Source organism: Lissotriton helveticus, chromosome 3_1, assembly GCF_964261635.1.
Source record: "Lissotriton helveticus chromosome 3_1, aLisHel1.1, whole genome shotgun sequence".
Lineage (NCBI taxonomy): Eukaryota > Metazoa > Chordata > Amphibia > Caudata > Salamandridae > Lissotriton > Lissotriton helveticus.
The window spans coordinates 1,982,612,288-1,982,634,239 of record NC_136061.1 but is presented as its reverse complement, the minus strand read 5'-3'; the positions used below and the strand labels follow the sequence as shown (position 1 = coordinate 1,982,634,239).

Sequence of the window (21,952 nt, the reverse complement as noted above, 5' to 3'; positions counted from 1 at the left end):
TATACTTGGTTTATAATAAAAATGTGTTAAGACAACTATAGTAAAATCCAGAAGGAGCAAATATTCAATGCACTGGAGGGCAAAATCAAGGAGTCTGGTCTAAAGGATATTCTGCTCAACTTACACCAAAGCAGATGTATTTTCATACATTTCACCCCTCGATTACATTTGCCCACAAACAATTTGTATAAAGTCTGTATTAAAGCTCTCCTTTTGAGTATGTTTTAATAATGCTCTAAGGCTACGGCTACTGCATGCTCACAATAAAAATGTTTTAAACCTTTCCCAAATGTAATTAAATACATCTCTTATATCAAGCTACTTTTTTCAGTAAATGCTTCAACACATCTGTTTATTGTTTTTGTACTTCGTAAACAAAACTGGAGATAAATCCAAAGTATAGCATCAAGGCAACACATGAGGGTTAGCAAGATTAGTCTTTGTGTGAAGACCCGCTACTACCACTATGGTACAGGGATAAATTACAATGTGCAAGCCTTAAAAGTTTGTATGACCAGAAAGCTACAAGCCCTAAATCTTTTGGTTTAAGAAGCGCATCGTTGCCATTTGTAGATACATTTTTCTGGTCAGCAACAAAAGTACATTTCCTCAGACCCGTGCAGGCCTCAAAAAATCTACTCACTCACTCACTATGGCGTGTCAGATTTCATCAGTTCGAGCCATATTTAGGACCCATTCACCCGTTCTGGCGAGTTGACAAAGAACAAGTGTTCTGTTCTGTAAAGGAGTGAAGGAGCAATAAAGATGACTTTAAATCTTGTCTTGTTTTTAGCTTGTCACATTTGCTCTGGGTCCAGAGACAGAAGTCAATTTACAATTACTTTTCCTTCTCTGACTGCAGAGTTCCATGATTTTGAAAAGTGAAAAAAGTGAACTCTCCGACCTGTTGCAGGAAGAGTGAAATGAAAGACTGTAGGGTATCAGGTGTTTACCAATATACATTTAAATAGCTAATAAGTCAACTGTACAAACATTTCAAAATATATTTTTGTAGTTGTGTGTTTATTTTTTTTTAAATAGGATTAATAACAAAGCAGAACACTTTACTTGGTGATGTGCAAAGGATTAATATGTTTTCTAAAACCCGATTTTCACAGATTATTGTTACTACGCTATATTGCTTCATCAGTAAAGCTGCAAGGTAGAGGGATGGTTATTGGCCACTTCTTTGTCATTTAATGTCTGTAAATGACAGTGGGCAACCACATCATGCTTTAGTAACGAATGTATTAAAAGTGAGTGTTTAAACATGAACTGAGAAACACTCTCGCACCTTACCTGATGGCAAAGTTATCAGTAAACTGAGAGACAAGTCAGGGATCATGTGTACCCCTATATGTTGGCTACATTCTATTACACGTGGAGCAAACGGTTAGTCTATTTAATCAAACAAAAGAGTTTTGTTTTCTACAGAAGAAATGCTGAACGCATATTTGAAGGTGCACTCATATGTGAGAATGAAGAAACTCTGTCAAATAAAATATTTGTCAATGGTCACACATTTTGAGTCCAGTTTATGGCTCTAGCACATTACAGTAAGGTCAAGTAGATTATTCAAGTTACTCTGCCTGCTGGTCTAGAAACATTTTTATGATTTTGAGAGGCCTGAATCATAAAGTACATTGCCAAATCAAGTGGGCTTCTTTTCCTGTCCTCAGACGCATCTCACTAATCATCCAGATTGGCCAGACCATGAAAAGGTAATAGGGATCATAAAATCTAGCAAGAAAGGTGCTGCTCCAGGCCTGATTAGTGGTATCCAATCAAAAGTCTAAAATACAAGCCAGAATGATGAGCATCCATAATGTACACCGTTTTGCAGCAAGCTACATAAATTAAGCAATCTCTGAATCATGGAAAGGCTTGCTAATGTACTCAATCCAAAAAAACGGCGCCAAATCGAACCCAGACAATTCCTGAATTATAGTGTTTCTAGAAGTGGACTCAAAATGTCATGCCATGTTACTATTGAGATGAGCAAATGGCCAGATCAAACCAAATAATTTAAAAATAATTCCTAGTTACAAACTGGATTCAAGGCAAATAATAAATCCACATTCTTCTGGCTCTTGGTCTACTGCCCTCTGAGTCCCCGGACTAGGTTTATCGAGGATTGGAGCCTCACATTGGAACCTTACATCACTTGTCCCAATTTAACTATCTTGGGTGTCGTTAATTTCTTTCTGGAGGAGACTAGTTGCAGTCCAAGAGGTGGTTGGAATTGATGAAGGACTTTGGTTTACCCAAGTTGTTGATTTACCTACTCATACAGCAGGACACACTTTAGATGGTATCTTTGTTAATAATGAGGCTCTGCAGATGGGCGATCTTCTCCCGATGTGCTGAGCAGGAGACTTCATTGTGGCTACAATTAACAGATGAAGCATATTTTGGAATAAAGTGACAACAACTAAATTCCCCAATACTTAGCAGCACAGCCCCACGTCACAAACCAAAACCTCTGTCATGCAGTAACTGAAAATGTAATGGCCATTGGACTTTGTGTCACATATGACTGTTTTAAGAACTTCCTCAAGATGAACCAGAAAATGTTCTCATTTTAATAGCCAACAGCTACTTTTATCATGTATTACCTCTATCCTGCAAAACCAAAATACAATATCCTCACTTGAGATTTGATTTATTAGAAATAGGAATCTTGGAAGTGTATTGGAACAGATTTTAAATGTCGTTTTCGCAACTTCAAATTTTAAACTTGGTACATGTAATTTGGTGTTGCCCTACTTATTTGACTGTAAAATAATTTAACGTTCATCAATTTGAGGACTTGATCTCCAGTTGTACAGAAAAACAATGGCACTGTGTTTTAACAGAAACAATAAAGGCCTTTTGAGCAGCTTTGTAAAGTTCATGAAAATGTTAACGCCCGAACTGGACCAGAAAGACGTGAAGAAATTATGCTTCCGAGTTGTATTCCTCTTTTTTATGCCATAAACAGGCAAATGTTGTAACTTGATATTTTTTGTGAAGTTTACAAAGAATTCTCAAATACAGACATATGCTTATTAGATTGAGGTTTAATAGCTCATTCTCCTGTTTTTGTTAAGTCCTTACTTCTCGCTTTGCGTAGATGCATTTGCTGTTCGCTTTATCTTCTAGTAGAAAACTGACATGGTTTATATTCGACTGCTAACAATGGTTTTTATTATTAGACTTATTCTGTTCCCTTTTTATAAGCTATGCCAGCATATTTCTAGACCTATCCCCTTCTCTGTGGAGTCTCTGTCGATAAGCTTCGTATGAATATTTATCTACTCTGATAGATACACCTCCACAGCCCCCTTCTTATGTAGAAGTTCCCTGTTTTCCTACTGCGGCGGTGGCTCATGATGATCTAGAATGTTTATACATGTTTCCCTGGAGTGTGGAGCTTTATAAAAAAATATCTGCTTGTCCTTGGGATGGAGTGCTTCATAAATCTACATATCCTGTGAAAAAAATCAACTTGTCACTTTGGTGCCATACAGCGAGGTTGACACGTTATGGTAGCAACCTCATTGAATCAGAGCTCTCAAAACAGCCTCTATGATTTTACCAGGATTCAGAATCTAGCAGGGTTTATTTTCTAGGAATGTCCATATTTTTCCACCTTTGTACAAACCTAAATACTACAGCTGGATGTAGCGAGAAGTGGTAGTTCCAGGGTTGGATTATCCGTTTCTGTCTATGCATGCCTACAAACTTGCACGATTAAGGGTTTTTACCAACTCTTCTCTAATCTCTTGCCACACGTTGGAAATTATTCCAGACAAGGGCAGAAGTAAAAGCTTTCCCAGGGTGGGAGGAAAACAAGAGTTGCAGGAAAAGGGAAATTTCAAATGCTCAGCAGATTCTCGCATGAGCAAACAGACATATGCATATTTGCTCATGTAAAAGTGCAGTTTACAAAGGAGAACAAATTTTAGTTTTGTAAATCCTTATGAATTAATGAAAGGGTGCACTTTTGTGACTTTCTTTAATAAATAGGCCCCTAATTATGTCTGGTGTTAGCCAATGCCTTTTACTTTAACCCGTTGGCTGCTTCCGCGATTTCGCGGCAATTTTAAAAAACGGGCGAGGTTGCGTCGGCCATTGGCCGACGGCAGCACCAGCGAGGTAGTGCTGCCGTCGGCCAATGGCCGACGGCAGCATGGAAGGGGTTAATAAAACTTTATATATAAATTACACAATGGAGGTTGCTACTCTTTTCTTTTTAAACAAATTGTATTTCTTTTTTAGCTTTTACATTCATCTTCATAAATACCAGTTCTCGCATCTTGTAACATGTTTCGTTCACGTCTTGGATACATTAGTATTTAGGTAATCAGCATACTGTTTATCGCTTATATTGAACATTTCCCACATCAATTCCGCCCTCCCTCTCCCCTACAGCAGGTCACAATTAGTAGTTATCTATATAGGTTGTCACTTCTCCGGGAGGTCACTAGCTCCTGTCCCTGTCCCTATATTCATGTTCTACCATCCACACATCCGTCCTTATATGTTTTTTTATTTTTACACAGCGAGGTGTGCCCACTCTGCTTCTCTTTCTGGATCTTGGCATACTGGGCTTCCCCGCCGGGACCGCGCTGATTCTGACTCCGGGTTTCTCATACTCCCTACTAGTGCTTCCCTTCCTCTGGCTCTTTCAATCTTGCCTATCCCCGCGTGCATTCCTAAGTAGTATCCTGCTCTTACAACCTGTCCAAGCTTACAATTCCTTTTTTCATTCTGCTATTCTGGGCCCCCCAGGGGTCTTCCAGCATCTTGTGATTTCATGCTTGGCCAGTATGAGAGCAAGGTCCTGAAATCTATCAGTGACCCGTGATTTAGATGTGTTGGGAAATAGGCTCACGTGCGCAGGGGACCTAATGTTCAAGAGGTCGCTACTCTGTAGTTCTAGTTAGGACATAAATTCCGTAGGATGAGCATTTTCTGATTTACTAATAACTTTCGCATCGTTTGACAAATCTTAATAAAACTTTTCCCAAAAAACGTTCATCCACCTCAGCTCTTTCCTGTAATATTTTGGGGTGATCTGTCAAGTGGGGGTCAAACAAATGGGGGAAAGGTCCCAAATCACAATTTCCCCAGTGAATTTTGAACAGCGCTACAGCCTAAAGGTTGATTTGAAATTAAAGAATTCAAGCCTTCTGCTTGGCTGAAAGTCGTTTTAACTTAATTATACTAATGTGGGGTGGGTTGGGGCGTGCATTTGGCCCCCCTTCCTGAGCGAATTCTGGGCCCTGGAATTTCATATGCCCGGACCTGACACAAATGATGTGTCCCGGGGGACTCCATTTCCTCGGGACAGCAGAGTACTTGAGTCTGGCGCATTTAAATCCCTCCACCACCCGTGTCTGTGTGATTGTCTTTTGGGGGGGGAGGAGGAACAGGTCACCCAAGCAAATTCAATATGGCTAACCTGAGTTTGAGTGACAGTATTTTGCTCTTTCACAAGGAGCGTATCAGCACACCAATACGTTTCCTTCAGTTCCAGGGCCAACTATGGCACTGTGTGCTTTTTGAGACAAACAAAACAAAACAATCTCCTTTTACACAAACTATGTCACAACAAAACACATTGAAAAAACATAAAAGATTGGCAACCACTGCCAGAACGATTGTTTTGGCCAATGCTTGTTTATTTTCATGTTTCCCATAATCTTGCCAATATTAATATTTCAGAAAATTCTAGCATGTATCAAACACATTTTACTAAAGAATGCCTCAAAGTAATGGTACCTAAAAGTGCACAGGTTAGCAAAACATTTTTCTTCCAGTTGCTATTTTGTATACATTTTATTTTGAAAACAAAGAATCACTCTTGTTTTCAGGTTTCTGCGAGTATCCGCATTCTGGGAACATTTTAGGTAGCCTTAAACTGTTCAGCTTTGGAAATTTGTGTACACATGTTCTTATTCAAACCACTGCCAGTAGCAGAACACACAGCATTTCCTTACAGCGCTCACCCTATTAATAAAGACTTTGTATTAATAAATCCTGCTTACAAGTTTGAACATCATGAAAATATTAATGCAAATCTTACTTCAACTGCAGACAGTTCATGATTACATAGATCAGTAACGTGGTACTGTGTTAGTCAATAAGTTTGTGCTGCAGGGAGCTGGGCCTACTTGTCAAAAGGACAAAATAAACATTAAAACGTTATGTCCTAGACCCTAATAGATCCTGGCTGTTAGGTAATAGGAATTACACACCTCTGTTGTCCTGCTGACTATTTCTGTGCAGAGCTGGCCCATCACCTCAACTGGCTTACCAGTAGCAACTCCCCCGATCATTACTTTCATTGCCTCCCAAATTGTGGCTCCCGTTTTGTGTTGTGGCGTGGTTTACATCTAAATAGTCTGCAATGTGCAAATTATTGTAGCAAATTCTGTGTCCTGGATTACCGCTACTGCCTTGTAGGGAAACGGGGTCTTCCACATCTCTGGCCATACGTCATTAAAAGCAGGAATGGTCCGAAAGCAGCCTGCCTCCATATTCCCTATCCCTGAGGTCTGTGTATAAGTAATGACTGACAAAGAAGAAATCAAGCCTATTGTTGGAAAGTGTGGAGGCAAGTAAAGAGAATAAACCAATATTCTGGATGCCCAGTGTGCCATGCATCAATAATCTGAAGTGGGTCTACAGTTTAAATTAGGTGTAAATATAAGTTTTGTCCGAGGAGCCTGTCTCGCCAGATATTTATCTTTCTCAGATGATATCATACAATTAAAATCCTCAGACCAGATCACTGGGGTTCCCAAACGGGGGATAATTAAATCATGTAACCCGAGAAAAAAGAAAAATGTTCCTTGTCGGCGGCATAACATTTGAGCAACACCAGTTCAGACAAGGTGCAAATAATCAAAATATGAGTGTCCAACGGGGTCACTTATTGCATTTTATTAGTTTGTGTGTTTCGTAGCCAGGACCGGCTTTTGCGCTGGCGGCGCACGGTGCGACAATCATTTTTGTCGCCCCCCACACCACATGACCGCCTCCTCGGATTCTCTTACTACCACAGGGCAAAAGTGCCCCTCATCTCTCCAATCATAAGTTACTGCTAAACACAGTGCCCCCCTCGCCCCTGAGGTTGGTGCCCCCTCCACAGTTCAGCACCCAGTGCAGCCGCACCAGTCGCACTGCCCTAAAGCCGGCTCTGTTCGTAGCTTTATAATTCCTCGTGTTTGTGATGCAGCAGCAGTCACATTGTTGTGCCAGCTACTATTGCTCCCTCCTACTCGGCTCCAGTCATGATTCAAGGTGACTGTTCTCCAACTGAAGCACCAAGAATAGAACCCAGGTCCTCTCGGCAGAGCAGAAACTTTTTCCACTCATGTGACAGCATATTCTCAAGTGTTGACACTGCAGGAATTGTAGGCGCAGCATATGAAAGATGCTTAGCTACTCAGAGTTTGCACAGTTACTGTTGTTCCCCCTTTCGTGCTACCAATAGAGCATAGTACCCTTCTCTGTCCAAATGGTGAGCCCCACGCGCCCAGCAACGACACAATGACAACATACCCCAGAGCAGCATCATGGCACACTCAGAGCAGCATTAGGCTTTGCCTTCTAGAGCTCATAAACTGACTACTGGCCTCTTTCTGTCAATCAGTAGAGGCTGCCATCCATCCCAAGACAGCCGGGCCATCACTCCCGCTGTTCAGATATGCCGCTGTTCACCACCACCCTGACTGCTGCAGTCCTGATCTTCCAGGAGAGAGGTATACTCCGCTCTCCTCTTCTCAGTGCTCCTGCTGGGCAAGCACACCACCTCAACGTACCTCACTGGGTTTACTGCGGATGCCTCATAGGACATCCTCAGTGAGGTCAGGTACAGCGCAGGACCTTCAGCACGAATGGTGACCATCTCCGGAGCCTCAAAAGCTGCCTGCCAATCCAGGACAGCCAAGCAGCTCTTCTCTTAGGGTGCCACAATGGCAAAGGAGCAACACTGATCTCTTACAACAGCAAACACAGCCCTAACAAAACAGAGGCTATCATCTAGATTTTAGGCTTCTCGTCCGGTCCGGGGCTCTCATCAATTATTCTGCTTCATAGGCAAACTAAACAGCCAGGCAGGATCCTGGGTCATTTCGGGATATTCCTATAGTTATCTGGTTCCAATATCAACAATGGTGCTGGATTCTGGCAGGAGTATTATTCAGATTGAATGGAGCAGTTGAATTCACATCATGTCAGCCATCTTGCTGGCTAAGCCCGCGCACACTTTCTTTCTTAAACTTGAGAGGCATATATTTCTGATAATCAAAAGCTACTTATTACAACCCAAGTGGTAACTACAGATAGGAAAGCTGCCGGTTGTTAAAAAAATATTTACCGTCACTTGACTGACCATCATGTCTTCTATTTTGGGAACGGTATGACAATCAGCCAAAATATTTTGAAGTACCTTAATGTCCCATAAAAATGCAACTACATTTGACTTTTTCTTACCCGCTGCTATCAGAGAATACAAGAGTGAGGAACCAACAGCTTTTATGAATGCCATTGCTACACATGTGGTGCTAAAGTGCTTACACTTTGTTTTGTGCTGCACAGGCATATGCCTCACTCTGGGCTGAACCTGCAGAGGGCCGTTTTATTCTTGAAATATTTAACGCAACCCAATATGTCAAAGTAATATTCATTTCAAGCTTATAGTCTGGCCATAGCCAATGATATATGTTGGATATCGAACTGAATGATCAAGCTACCCTGATTGTACCAACTTAAAATAATTTGGCCCTTCCTGTCAACATGTATATTTGCTAAGATATCTCGTTTCTAAAACAACACATTTTTGAAAATATGAAAACTATATGCCCTCATGTGTTTTCAATTTGCAATTCAATTTCGTTTGAACCCTTAATAACTTTTGCAAAATAGCCTGTCTTTTACATATACTTCACTGCTTGTTATTTCAGGATGTTTTGCTGTTAGCTATGTGCAATCTTCATGAACGCTTGGAACAACCAATAAACGTACAGATTTTCTGTCACCCAATACCTGTCTCCGACAACCACGACATTGCGCTCTCCTTTCAGCATCGCCCAATGACTAGAACTAGCATCTCCGCTAGAGGTGTCCCTATTGTTCAGTTCATACGTACACTGAATGGAATGCTCCGATTGCTTGAACATAAATTACAGTGAGTCCTACTTTTCCTCATCACGGCAGTTTCGAGGAGCCTATTTCTACACTGCAGATAATCCATATGAGTCAGGACTGGCGACTGGGATTGTGCAGTATGTAAATAAACCGACAATAACATGCATGCTGCAGCGTGTACCCCCAGTGATGCAAGGCACCCAAAGTAGACCAATATAAATATGAAGACTTCCAATTGTTCAGCTATTCAAGCGATGTGCGTGAAACCTTATGGGTATATACTCACTCTGCAACGTACAGAGTTTCTTTCACTTACTAAAAAAAAACCTGAAACCAAAGTGGTACACAGAATCTGTCGAGACAGTCAAAATGGTAAGCAAATAGCCAGTGCTTGGAGGCCAGGTGCAGTAACAGCATGAGCACATTGGCTACAACTGAAGACGGCACCACAAAGGAGGCACATATTGCGTTACAATGATCCTGGGATTCCTGGCAACTGAATTTGACATAGATCTTATTATCCATTACGACAGTGTATCATCAAAGTCTTGTGTTTTTCAATTCCTGATATTTAGAGATGGGCAAGCCATCGTAAGCTTGAGATAGCTCGAGGTACTCTAGGACACTCGAGTCGAGCCTCTTGCAGCCTCTACTTTCTACCCACACTCTAACCTCATGGGCAAAGAATTAAACACAAAGCAGCGACCTTTGTGGTTAAAAAAAAAAAAAAGGAGAGAGAGAGAGAGAGAACTAGATATTCATCTTGCTGCTTAGTTATAAAATGTGAAACCAGCTAACGTGGGACCAAACCTTGCTTACCGGCTAGACCAAAACTGTAAATTGGTTTTTGGACCAAGACTTCCTTTTCTTCCATATTACATATGACAGCACTTTCAAATACTTGAACTCAAAATGTGTGCTGTACAAACACCTCTTATATTTGATTTAATAGGCTATAATGTTGCTTCATGCATAGAAAGCTAGGCAACGTACAGGGTACAAGTCAACAAAGTTGCCTCTTAGTTTACTAATGCCATTGTCGTCATGGGGGTGCAGGAATGTTTCTACTTTCATGTTCAAAAACTATCACTTTTAATAAAAGGTCTCTCCTTCCACTAACATAATCGGATGCACTAAGGTAAAACACTTGTGCATGTTAAAGAAAAACACCTTTAATAAATTTGAAGAGACCTGGTCATATTTTTACATGAGGTTTGTTGTGAGATTTACATGCAGAATATTTTTGTGGCTCGTGTACGGGAGAAAAGCACTGCTCCACATCCCGTAGATAGGGTTTAACGCTTTATTGGTAACACAACCTGGCATCAGTCCTTCTCAACACCAAGGCAGCAACTGCCGATCTTGGAATTCCCTCAACCTCACAGTCTAACACAGAATGTAACTCATGGAACATATGTAGATGAATGGAACTTCAGGATGATGTGTTCACATCATCACACTCGGCTCATGCCCTTACGAGTTGGAGCCGACCCTTAGCTCTGCTCTGACTGGGTTATCCCTGTTAAATTGTTTGCTCGCCCACCTCTAGTAATATTGTGCCATTCAAGAAACATTAGTGAGACCAAACGAGTGTCTTCACAAATACCCTGAACTAAACGTTTGAGCTGGAAAACAAGGCCGCCGGGCAGACACTGTATGGCCACGACTGACTGGACACCAATTTCATGATACAGTGCAGTGGGAGAAAGGGTATATCAGGAGCCCTTATAGCAATAAGGACAGTACTAGAGGCCAGGAGGCGCCAGATTTGTTGAATTATTTGGTTGCTGCCAAATAAAGTGACGACAATGACATTGAAAGATAAGTACACAAGGTCCAGTAGGATCATGCGCCCACACCCTTAAACAACACTTCAGAATGCCATTGCTTTTCGAAGATCCACAATGAGATGACAAAGGAGAGCTGCAGGCAGGAAAGTGGGTTGACAACGGAACACAGTTAACAAGAGATCATATATAGATTTGTGAAAATAGTCTGGTTTATACTAATTAACTTGAGCAATTATCCAACCTTCTTTGGTATTTCCTCAGAGATCTCGTACCGCAAACCCCCCTGACCATTTAATCTAAACCCCAGGAGCTATTCTAGTGCACAGCTGATGTTTGCATCCAAATCCCTATAGTCTTAACCGAACGGAGAGTGACTGCGTCTCACCAAATTAGAGAGGCTACATTCAGAACCCTTCGACTGCAGTACCCCTCATTAAAGATTGTCCTGTAAATACTTGCTCTGCATAGAAAGTTGTGCGGGGAAGCAACTTTACAATCATATCAAGGTCAACTCCCTCCTTGACGAATTCCAATCTGGTTTTACCCAAGATTGCAGTACTGAAAAAGCCTTACTTCAGGTGAGGGATGATGCCCTGCGAGTACTTGACTCTGGTGAATCTTGTCTTCTGATCCTTCTTGATCTATCCGCAGCCTTTGACACTGTTAATCACAACACTCTTTTGAACACTTTAAAACTAAGAATGGGTTTTGAAGGCACAGTGCTCAAATGGTTCGAATCATTCCTCTCTGGCAGATCCCAGATGATCAAAATAGCTCATTGTCTCTCCACTTCAATGGCTGTTGGACAAGGTGTCCCTCAAGGCTAGATCCTCGCGCCAACTCTGTTCAACCTCTACATTGAACCTCTGGGCAATCTAAAAAAATCGGGGATCCATTATCACCTATCTGCAGATGACACCCAAATCTACCTAAAGGTTTCTTCCATTCATAACATTTCAATCCTCAACACCACTCTCAACTCCATCCAGCACTGGCTGTCTACTCATCAACTATTACTAAATCCCTCCAAAACAGAATTCCTTCTCCTCTCGTCCTCACTATCTCCTCCTCCTATCCAATCTTGGATGAACAATTTGAACATTCTCAACAACAAGCCTATCATTGTTGCACTGGCTGTCTACTCATCAACTATTACTAAATCCCTCCAAAACAGAATTCCTTCTCCTCTCGTCCTCACTATCTCCTCCTCCTATCCAATCTTGGATGAACAATTTGAACATTCTCAACAACAAGCCTATCATTGTTGCACGCTACGAACTGCGCGTTCGCTGGGGGGTTCGGCACTTCTTTCCTGAACAAGACCTAAAAACCTTGGTCCAATCATTGGTTCTTCCCAGATTGGACTGCTGCAACTCTCTCCTTGCTTGAAGGCCTCCCCAAATCCCACCTTTCCCCTCTAAAATCCATCCTCCACTCAGCAGCTCACTTCGTATATGGGGCTAAAAGAAATGATCATATCACAACAATAAAGCACAGTCAGTTTACAAGACTGCCTGTATCACCCACAAAGCCTTGCACACCTCCACCCCACACTATCTGGCTAATAAACTCAAATGCTCAAAAGGCTCTAGACCTTCTCGCAATGCAGAAAACCTACTGCTCAAACCTCCTACCTGCAAAAGGGAAAGATTTATGGCTCAATCCATCTCTGGTAATGCAACCAGAATCTGGAACTCACTTCCTCCATCCCTCTGAACCACAACCTCTTTCCGGACCTTCAAAACAGATCTTAAAACTCTCCTCCTCCAAAGACACTTCCTGGAATAACCTAACCCATGTCTTGACCATTATGACCATCTAGCACTCATATGAGGTCAACTTTGTAAATATGTATTTTACTCCTGTTTCAACCTAACACTGACACCTGTTATATTTTTTTTACAATATATATATGTAACTTGATAGCGTTGAAACAAAATATATTTAGCTTATTAGCATGATCAGCCTATCTTGCGTACCTGTATATATGTAACTTGTTAGCGTGTTTAGTCTATCTTGTGTACCTTTTGTATTTTACCTGGCACTTACATGGGGTCAACTTTGTAAATATGTATTTTACTCCTGTTCTAACCTAACGTTGACATCTTTTATATTTTTACAATATAAATATGCAACTTCTTAGCGTTTTAACTGCATATGTGTAACTTTTTAACGTGTTTAGTCTATCTTGTGTACCTTTTGTAACTTACCTGGTTCTTTTGTAAAGCGCTCTGACACCTTTGTATAAAGTTTGCCCTATATAAAACTGCATTAAATAAATAAATGTAATAAATCACCACACAAATCTCAGCATTTCGTCCTCACGTGTTTTGTTTCTTCCTATATCACATAGCCTGGCCCGTTTAATTAACGCCTGTTGACACTTATTCTGGTGCCTCCGCTTCCACGTCTATTCGGAATCTAATTACTGACCTGTAGCCCAGTCTCCTGTGCATTTCCCCCTCTATCTTTGCAGTCAGTCACTCTTTCCGAATCACAGACCTGAATCAGTGCCTCTTTCCTCCCTGCCACATTAAGTACATGTGCCCTGCAATGCTCTCTCTGCCGTGACTTCTCTACAATGCCTCCCCAACCTCTGCTGCAACTCTGTCTCCTGTTCCAAATTGGCACACTTTTCTATCCGACGTCTGTCTTCTGTATTTCTAAATCCCTAGCTCTCCTGTACCTCACTTGCCCTCTGTTGAGCCGTTTTCTCAATCGGTTAGCGATAACATCCTACGCACCAACTTTCCGGATCCAGGCGGAATGTTCCTGCATGTGAGCCTTACCTGAAAACTTCCAAATGAAATTCACAAACATCCGGGCGTCTCTACTTTAAATCCATTTCTATTCAACTTCAATTTCCAAAACAAGAGAAGATTATCGGAAAACTGGTGTTAAACAGATTGACAGGATGATAGGCGGAGCTCGGAGGGTCTTTGTGGCTGTATTTTCCAGTTTGCCCTGCCATTGGTTAGAAAACACATAACCCGCCCCGAAAAAGGTGGGCCAGCCAACCTTTCTGCAGCGGAAGAGGTCTCTCCTCTAGCTGCCCCGGAACTGACCCTTGATTATCAGCAAAGAACGACCCAGCCGCACAGGGCCGGCGTACGCTGAGGTCCGCGCTGCCACGCACCACTTTCTGACGAATGGCCCTGTGGACTCTGGCACGCGGGAGGACATTGGGGGTTCTCGTATAGAGGTCTATTAACTCACCGCAGCGAGGCCTCCTGTAGCGCACTGGGAGCTGCTGGTTTTCCGGTGCTTTTCTCGTTCCCTCGCTGACATGGGAGCTGGGGCTATCCCGTAAGCTCCCAGCGCGTCAGCGATAGAGTGTCTGACTTGGCACTAAGAGCAGTGTTTAATGTATTTAAAAAACAACGTGTCTATGCCCGAAGCTCTGCTCAGAAGCCCGCGGTTGTACCAGTAAATCTCGTCTCGCCTGATATCGAGGCGGATGGTCTTAAATACAGGTCATGTCTCATTAATCCACTGCTAGACAATTTACATTCCAACCCTCCCGGTTCAGATCGAAGACTACTGATTTCAAAGCTACCCACCAGATAACTGCATGCAGAAACCGATTTGAAGTTTTGTAAAACTGGCGAACAAAATGTTATGGACTGTCACTCCCGCTCCAATCGACCCCTTCGAGAATTACCTATGAGACATATTTGTTATTAATTCTTGAAGGGGGAAGTTGGAGCATGACAGGCCTCAACATTGTATTTTTGGCACTTTCACATAGCACAAAACAAAAACAGAGTTTAGAACTCCATTTTTGTTTGCACTATTTATTAAGCTGCCAAAAATGAAGGGCCTAATTTACAACAAAGGGCGGCACTGCAAGCCCTTTGGCTGTGCCACTCTGTAGCACTTTCAAAGTACAGTGATGCAACATATTTACCATAATATGCCGCATCCCTGTGCTTTCTCCTGCGCTGGTGCACAATTGGCTGCCATGCACCAACGCAAGCACTATGGCGCAAGGATGCCTGTGTCACAGGGAAGATTGTTTATGTGCTGCACGTAAACAATCTGAAATGGAGTTAGTCAGCTTCTATGTGTGTTGCATTAGCACACATAGAAGTTGAAAAACGTTTTTAATGATTGTACACATCCTGCACATAAACAATCACAAGAGGTGATTTCCTTGTACTGTGTGTGCTGCAGAATGCAGCACGCATAAAAAGAGGAAAAAAACTAGGACAAATAAATACATTTCTCCTTGTTGCACCTCCCCTGGTGAGGCGTAGTATTTAGACACATTTCCAGGTTTACGATTTCTCATGAATCTGGAAATGTGAGCCACAAAGGGTCCCTTTTCATGTCCTTGTAAATATGGGGCAGTGAAATGTGCAGCACATGCGTCACAAATAGTGAGGCATCATTGACGCATGGGGCTTGTAAATAAGCCCCGCAATGCTGATTGCCTGTCACCATACATACCAATAGACCCGATTCAGGCAGATTGCCTCTGCTTAAGTATGTCAGTGGGGAAAATACATTCTCCCAACTATTTTATTTAAAACCTCCCCCTTGCCTGCTCTAAAATGTTGTAATGAATGAGAGAATAAAAGTTACACAAATGATGGACGGAATGTGTAACAAATCAAACATTCACCCCAAGTCAAGAGATCTGGGTTAAATCCATCGTTCTTTTGCTCACTATGCCACCCCAGTTTAGCCATATGCTAATCAGTCTTGACCCTGCTCCTTTAGGAGAACAGTCCAGCCCGAACTGCCAAGCCAGGTCATCCCTGGACCAGAAACAAGCATCATGGGACTGGTTTCGGGGTATCACCCCTCACCAGCCAGGCTAGTTTAAATCCAGTGGCATAGTGAGACCAGGACCCACGGCTGGGCATACCCAGCGCACTTAGGGCGAGAAAGCAAAAGAGACACAATATTTGAATGGAATGCGGAACAATTCAAACATTTGTCCCCAGTCAAGAGCTCTGGGTCCATTGTTCTTTTGCTCATCATAGCACCCCCGTTTGAACCCAGCCATATAATCTTGACCCTGCTCCTTATGGGAACAGTCCAGCCCAAACTGCCAAGCCAGGTGCTCCCTGGACCAGAAACAAGCATCCTGACACTGGTTTTGGGGTATTCCCCCATATCAGCCAGGCTAGCTTGAATCCAGTGACACAGTGAGCCCGGGACCCATATCTGGGCATACCAGGCGTAATTAGTGCGAGAAAGCAAGAAACACACAAATGATGGATGGATGGTGGAACAAATCAAACATTCATCCTGTCGAGATACGAGAGCCATATGGCTGGGTTCAAACTGGGATGGCTTAGTGAGAAAAAGAATGATGGAGTTAACCCAGATCTGTGACTGGGGGTGAGTGGTTGAAAAGTTCCAGCACTCTGTCAATCATCTTGTTGTGTTTGCTATGTATGAGACACTCTCTGTCCCTTTATCTCACATTAGCAGGTTCCTGCTTTTTCTCACTTTGTGACAGTTTGCCTTCATTCTGACCTGTGTGTTTTAACCTCTCTTGTGCTTGGTAAATATCTGTTGTGGACAAATAAGTACTGGTGGCCCTCACAGGTGAGGGAGCTCTGGGCCTTATACTGTAATCTCTTAGACAAGTCGTTAAATATTTCTTCAGACTGATCATATGGACCTTTATTACCCGACATGAAACATTGAAAGGGAGAAGACATCAACAATACATTTCTACCATGTGAAGGCAATGTGACACCACAGTAAGGACCTGAAATCACTGAATTTGGTTAAATGGTTTTATTTGAATTACAAATCAATCGGGTATGTATGCATACCAAAAGTATGTTCAATAAGTACATCAATACAAAGGTAAGCTGAACTATCTCAATAGATTAAGGTGCAAAAGAATGAGATACAGAATTGTGATAGCCACAACAATACAAAAACAAATTAAAGCAAACAGGTGTTCCATAAAGAAACTTCCCTTCTCTCTTCTAAACATAGGTTAAATATAGAGTCATCTATTAATAGTCTGTAGAGGTCCTGGAAAAAGAAAATAAGTGTTTAGCATAAAGCTTCACACTTGCAAGAATAAGGCTGGCAGAGAGGTCTGTACCTCTCAAAGTCTAAAGGAAATCTCAGGTGACTAACTGTGTGAACACCAATTTAAAATAAAAGGAGATTAAGAAACGTCCTTATCTCCTTTCACACCACCAGGGGCCTATCAGACCATTACTTGCGTGCATCTGCAACATCACTCAGATTTCCCATCGCATCAAACTGAGACTACGGTTCTCAATCTTGAAAATCTAGCTATCCTATTACATGATGAACAGGATGCCTATTTTGACCATTGTTTCTCCATGTTCACTGCCAAGTTTTCCTCCAGGCTTCTCTTTCAACAGTCTAATACAGACAATAAGGTTTTCTTTAACTAACAAAATGAACCTGCAAGAAAAAGGAAAACATGCTGGCAAAGCAAAATGCCTTTCCACTGAGGCCTGTAGTCAGGCTAACTTTAACTAAGCATTAAATGTGCACTTTGAATATGTGGTTATACATGCACTGGTGTAACAAAAAATACAGTTAAAACGTGAGTTATAGAGTACGTTTACATATTCAAATATAACAAAGTGCAAGTGTAAAACGTGAATAAAGAATGCATGCTTTCATGTTTAAACTGAACATTAGTGCACACATTTATAAATCTCTAGACTCTACAGTGAATACATTTAAGTGGGAAACAGCCGTTACCACACAGTCGGAACCCTGAATTCCTTTACCACGCAAGTCCTTACAACGCAGGATTTTACAACGAATATGCCTTTACAACAAATTTCGTTGTAAAGGCATGAATGGTAAAGGCATATATGTTTTACACTTTTTAACTGTAAGTATTGGTAAGTTTTATTTGCTTTTTATTTTAAGTGTTTTTTAAAAATATATATGTATGTCTACATACATATTTGTGTGTGTTTGTATATATATATATATATATATATATATATGCCTACATACATATATATTTGAAAAAACACAACAAAAAAATTAACACTTACTGTTAAACCTTTACAATAAATATATGATTGCCATTCATATAGATATATATATATATAATATATATCACCAAAAATCTACTTAACACTTTGCAGAACGGGTGCTTCCTTAGTCGTGTATGGCCACGTGTTAATAATTAAATCCAAACACTCAATCAGGAGCAAAGAGGAAAACGCTTTGTTTGAAGGCAGGTGCTGTTCGGCTGGAGACCCCTTTATCAATGCCAATTACATACACAGTGTCTAACTGTCCTTTAAACCTCGCTGGACTCGCTCTCATTGGGGGATAGATTGTAGCCATCAAGAGCGGACTGTTCATTGTCCGTAGGTGATTTCACTAGCATGCCGCCATACTTAATCAGTGTTTTCAGACTCTCAATAGTCCCACTCATGGGACAGAGATATTTGTATTTCCCAATTTGGCCAAATTGTTGTATGTTATTATGGCACACCACATATATGATATCTCTCTTACCCCAAAGAGGTGACTCATGCATGCTCAAAGAAGCACTTCGCTACCCTTCATTCGGTTCATATTGCTATATTGCTGTTTTGCATATCCACATACAAGGGAATTTATAGGGTTTATGGTGGGGGTGGGTATGGGTTTTTGGGTGACAAGCGGGGTTCTAGGGTCTATTTGGTTTCTTGAGTGGTAAGGGTTTTTTTAAAGGATTTTGGTGGGTTTGGGTTTTTGGGTGGCAAGGGTAATTTTAAGGTTTAGGGTGGGTATGGGTTTTGCGGAGGTAAGGGGGGTTTAGGGTGGGCATGGGTTTTTGGGCGGCATGGGAATTGTTAGCGTTTAGGGTGGGGTATGGGTTTTTGGGTGGCAGTGGGTGTTTTAGGGTTCAGGGTAGGTATGGGTTTTTGGGGGACAAGGGGGGGGTTTTAGGGTTTAGGGTGGGTATGTGTTTTTGGGTGGCAAGGACATTTTTAGGGTTTATGGTGGGCATGGGATCTTGGGCGGCAAAAGATTTTTGTAGGATTTAGGGTGGGTATGGGTTTTTGGGTGCCAAGGGGAATTTTTTTTATTTTGGGTGGATTATGTTTTTTGGGTGGCAAGGGTCATTTTAGGGTTTGAGTTGGGAATGGGTTTTGCATGGCAAGGGAATCTTTAGGGTTTAGGGAAGGTATGGTTTTTTGGGCAGCAAGGGTAAGACGAGTTCATGCAGGGAAATTCACCACTATGATTGGCTGCCAACACTTCAACCAGGAAGTGTTGGCTGTCATCTTGGGACTCGGCTTCACTGAGTCCCCCAAAAAGGTGAAAATAAAGAAAAGAGGGCAGGGTAGGAATACCTTGACTTCCAAGCCATGGTCTTAGGGTCCCCCTGGTACCATGCCACGGCTTAACAGCATTTTAAAAAATAAAACATTTGCTGCGATATTCGCAAATTTGCGGCAAAAAAAGTAAGCACAGGCTCCAGTGCTTGATTTTAGATAATCTCTGGGTGGGCCAGGTCCTGGGGCATATAATAAATATAGGATGGGGGGCACACTGGCTCCCCTCCTCGGGCTATTCAAAGCCCTGAGGACTGCCACCTCCCAGGGGCAATTTTGTTTATTAATGCGGGCGGGCCCACTGGGCACGCCTGCACCCCGGTGGACCGCCACCTACCCCTGCCTATTTCCTCGCTCACCCCCTACCCCGGGAACCACCACCTCCCTGGGGCTATTTAAACAATATGGCGGGAGCTTGCGGCTCCCCTCTGCCCCACAGGACCGCCACCTCCCTGGGGCTAATTTACATAGTATGGGGGAAGCCTCGTGGACCCCCATGCCCCAGGGACCGCCATCTCCTCGGGGCACATTTATTTTTTAAGTAATGTGGGGGAAGCCGCACGGCCTGCCCCGGGGCTAAAATAAATAATAAAGGGTTGGGGGGGCTCAGCCCCCCATGGAACCCAGGGGACTGCCACCTCCCTGGTACACACATATATTAATTAAGGGGTTTTGTTGCTGACCCCGGGCCCTGGAGACCACCACCTCCTCGGGGCAAATTTGAATACAGGAGGGGGCCACGCTGCCCCCCTCCTGGAGCCCCACTTGGCCCTGGGGACCGTCACTCCCCAGGGCCGGCTCCAGCAATGTCTCATTGTGCCCACCCCCAGGACATTGCAGTTTGCCATGGCTTTGTGGTATGCCATAGCAAACTCTGGTCCACTTAGTGGAAGCAAGAACATTAAAATGCTCTCGCTTGTGATCCAGCGGCTCACCAGGAACAGGTACTCCGATATCATATACTCACCTGGGCCCATAAACACACACACAACACATAACTGCTGGAGTCAAAGTTTATGATTTTCTACCATCTAGAGATTAGTCACTTCTTATTCTCAACTAATCTTTCACTGATCAAAAAGTTATTTCCTCTGTTCAATGGACCATTAGTTGAACTAGTTGATTGTGAAATGACATAAAATAATCTTATTACATATTTAAATGACCACAGACTCGGGAAATATTTTAAATTTTTATCTAAATCAATTTCATGTGAACCACTTACAACGTATAGTACAGTCTCCGTCACTCATAGGAAGGAAGATTCAATTAATCAATCATCAAATACATACTTTATACCTTGCAATGACATGCTCAGAAAGGAGAGGAAAGAGAGAGAGAGAGAGAGAAGAACATTGGCACTTACACAGAAATATAGTTACCTAGGGTGGTGTGAAAACCAACCCCCTGGCCAAGGAGCAGGGAAGGGTCCCCTGGAAAAGATCAGGCGACAAAGGCTTCAGAACAGGAATCAGTACAGATAGATGACCTCTCTACCACAGACGCTTGTGTAGCACTCCTCTCTGACACTCTTCCTCCTCGAAATTCTTCTGCGATCTTCTTCTAAGTAAATTAATTTAGGATATATGGTTCTGCATTCAATTCTTCATCTGCATCTCTCGTCACTCCGACACATCCCGAGCTCTGCAGCATTCAGCAAATCTCCGTCTATCTAACTCACTAAGACTACCTCAATTATACTCTTCAAGATTCATGTACCACTCATTAATGTTTCAATATCGTAAAAATACTAACTCTGATTGGACAGGCAAGGAGGGATGATCATCACACCATGCTTATTTTTGATCTTAGTCTATTGTTCATAAATCCAACCCCTTAATTGTTATTCAAAAATCTTTAATCCCACCCGTATTCACATCTTATTAGAAACAAATGTTACATTTTCACGCATGTCCATTCATCCAGGAGTTTAAGATGCTAGTTCCCAGGGTATGTATCTTTTGTGTCCTTGGATGACGTTATAGAGTCTCGTCACTCTTCTGGCTCAATTTCACTAGGCATGCGTGGAGGTTAGGTGGTTAACAGACTCTAGACTCACACGAAAGGCCCAAAATACGCATTAATAAAAGAGTCCAAAAGACAAGTGTTAATATAAAAAATAAATGGTTTCACTGCATACCACCTATCTCTACTCTAATCCCATTTAATTTATTAATGCTTTCCCAGCAATAGCATTAGTAAAATAGCTTGTGTTAGTTTTAGCAAAGCAGATGCTAAGCATGTGAGCTTCCAAGCCGCCATCTTAATAGCGTCTGCTCATGCGCAAGAAATTACCTCCAAGCGACAGCACGTCATACTGCGTAGGTACAGCTGACGCATGAAAATAAAGAATTCCCGTAGCAGCCATTTTAAAATTTCACTCAATTTACTTACTAATAAAACACGAAAGCAAGCTTCTCTCTCTTTTATGTTCAATGTGGTGCGTATTACTTTTACATAATACGTACTTAATACACTATTAGAAGTCAAATGAGAGGATTGCTTTCGAGCAAGTCTCGTTTCTACGAGTCCTTGCTCCATCAATCCCCTCTCTGATGGCATTTGTGAGCCATCACAAAAAAAATCACCCATCCCAATCAGATGCCAACTTTAACATGTCTCATTTTCTTTCCCTTTTTCGTTCTTGTTCTCATCTTTATTCTTCACGTCTTTCATTCTATCACATAATTTTCCCTTCATTTCTTCTAGCTGTATCTCTTCATATTTTCT

The 21,952-nt window shown here is 42.1% G+C and overlaps 1 protein-coding gene across 2 annotated transcripts in view; it reads right to left on the bottom strand.

Annotated features, from left to right (window-relative positions):
• Positions 1–13,909, bottom strand: part of LYSMD4 (LysM domain containing 4) — a 96,068-nt gene extending 82,159 nt beyond the window's left edge. Inside the window, exon 1 of one of the 2 annotated variants that reach the window (XM_078683114.1) lies at positions 13,718–13,909. The gene's annotated coding sequence lies outside the window, so the exon portion shown is untranslated. Of the gene's footprint in view, positions 1–13,361; positions 13,436–13,717 lie in introns of those variants that run through there. The other variant, XM_078683115.1, reaches the window with a different exon arrangement.
• Positions 13,910–21,952: the final 8,043 nt, after the last annotated feature.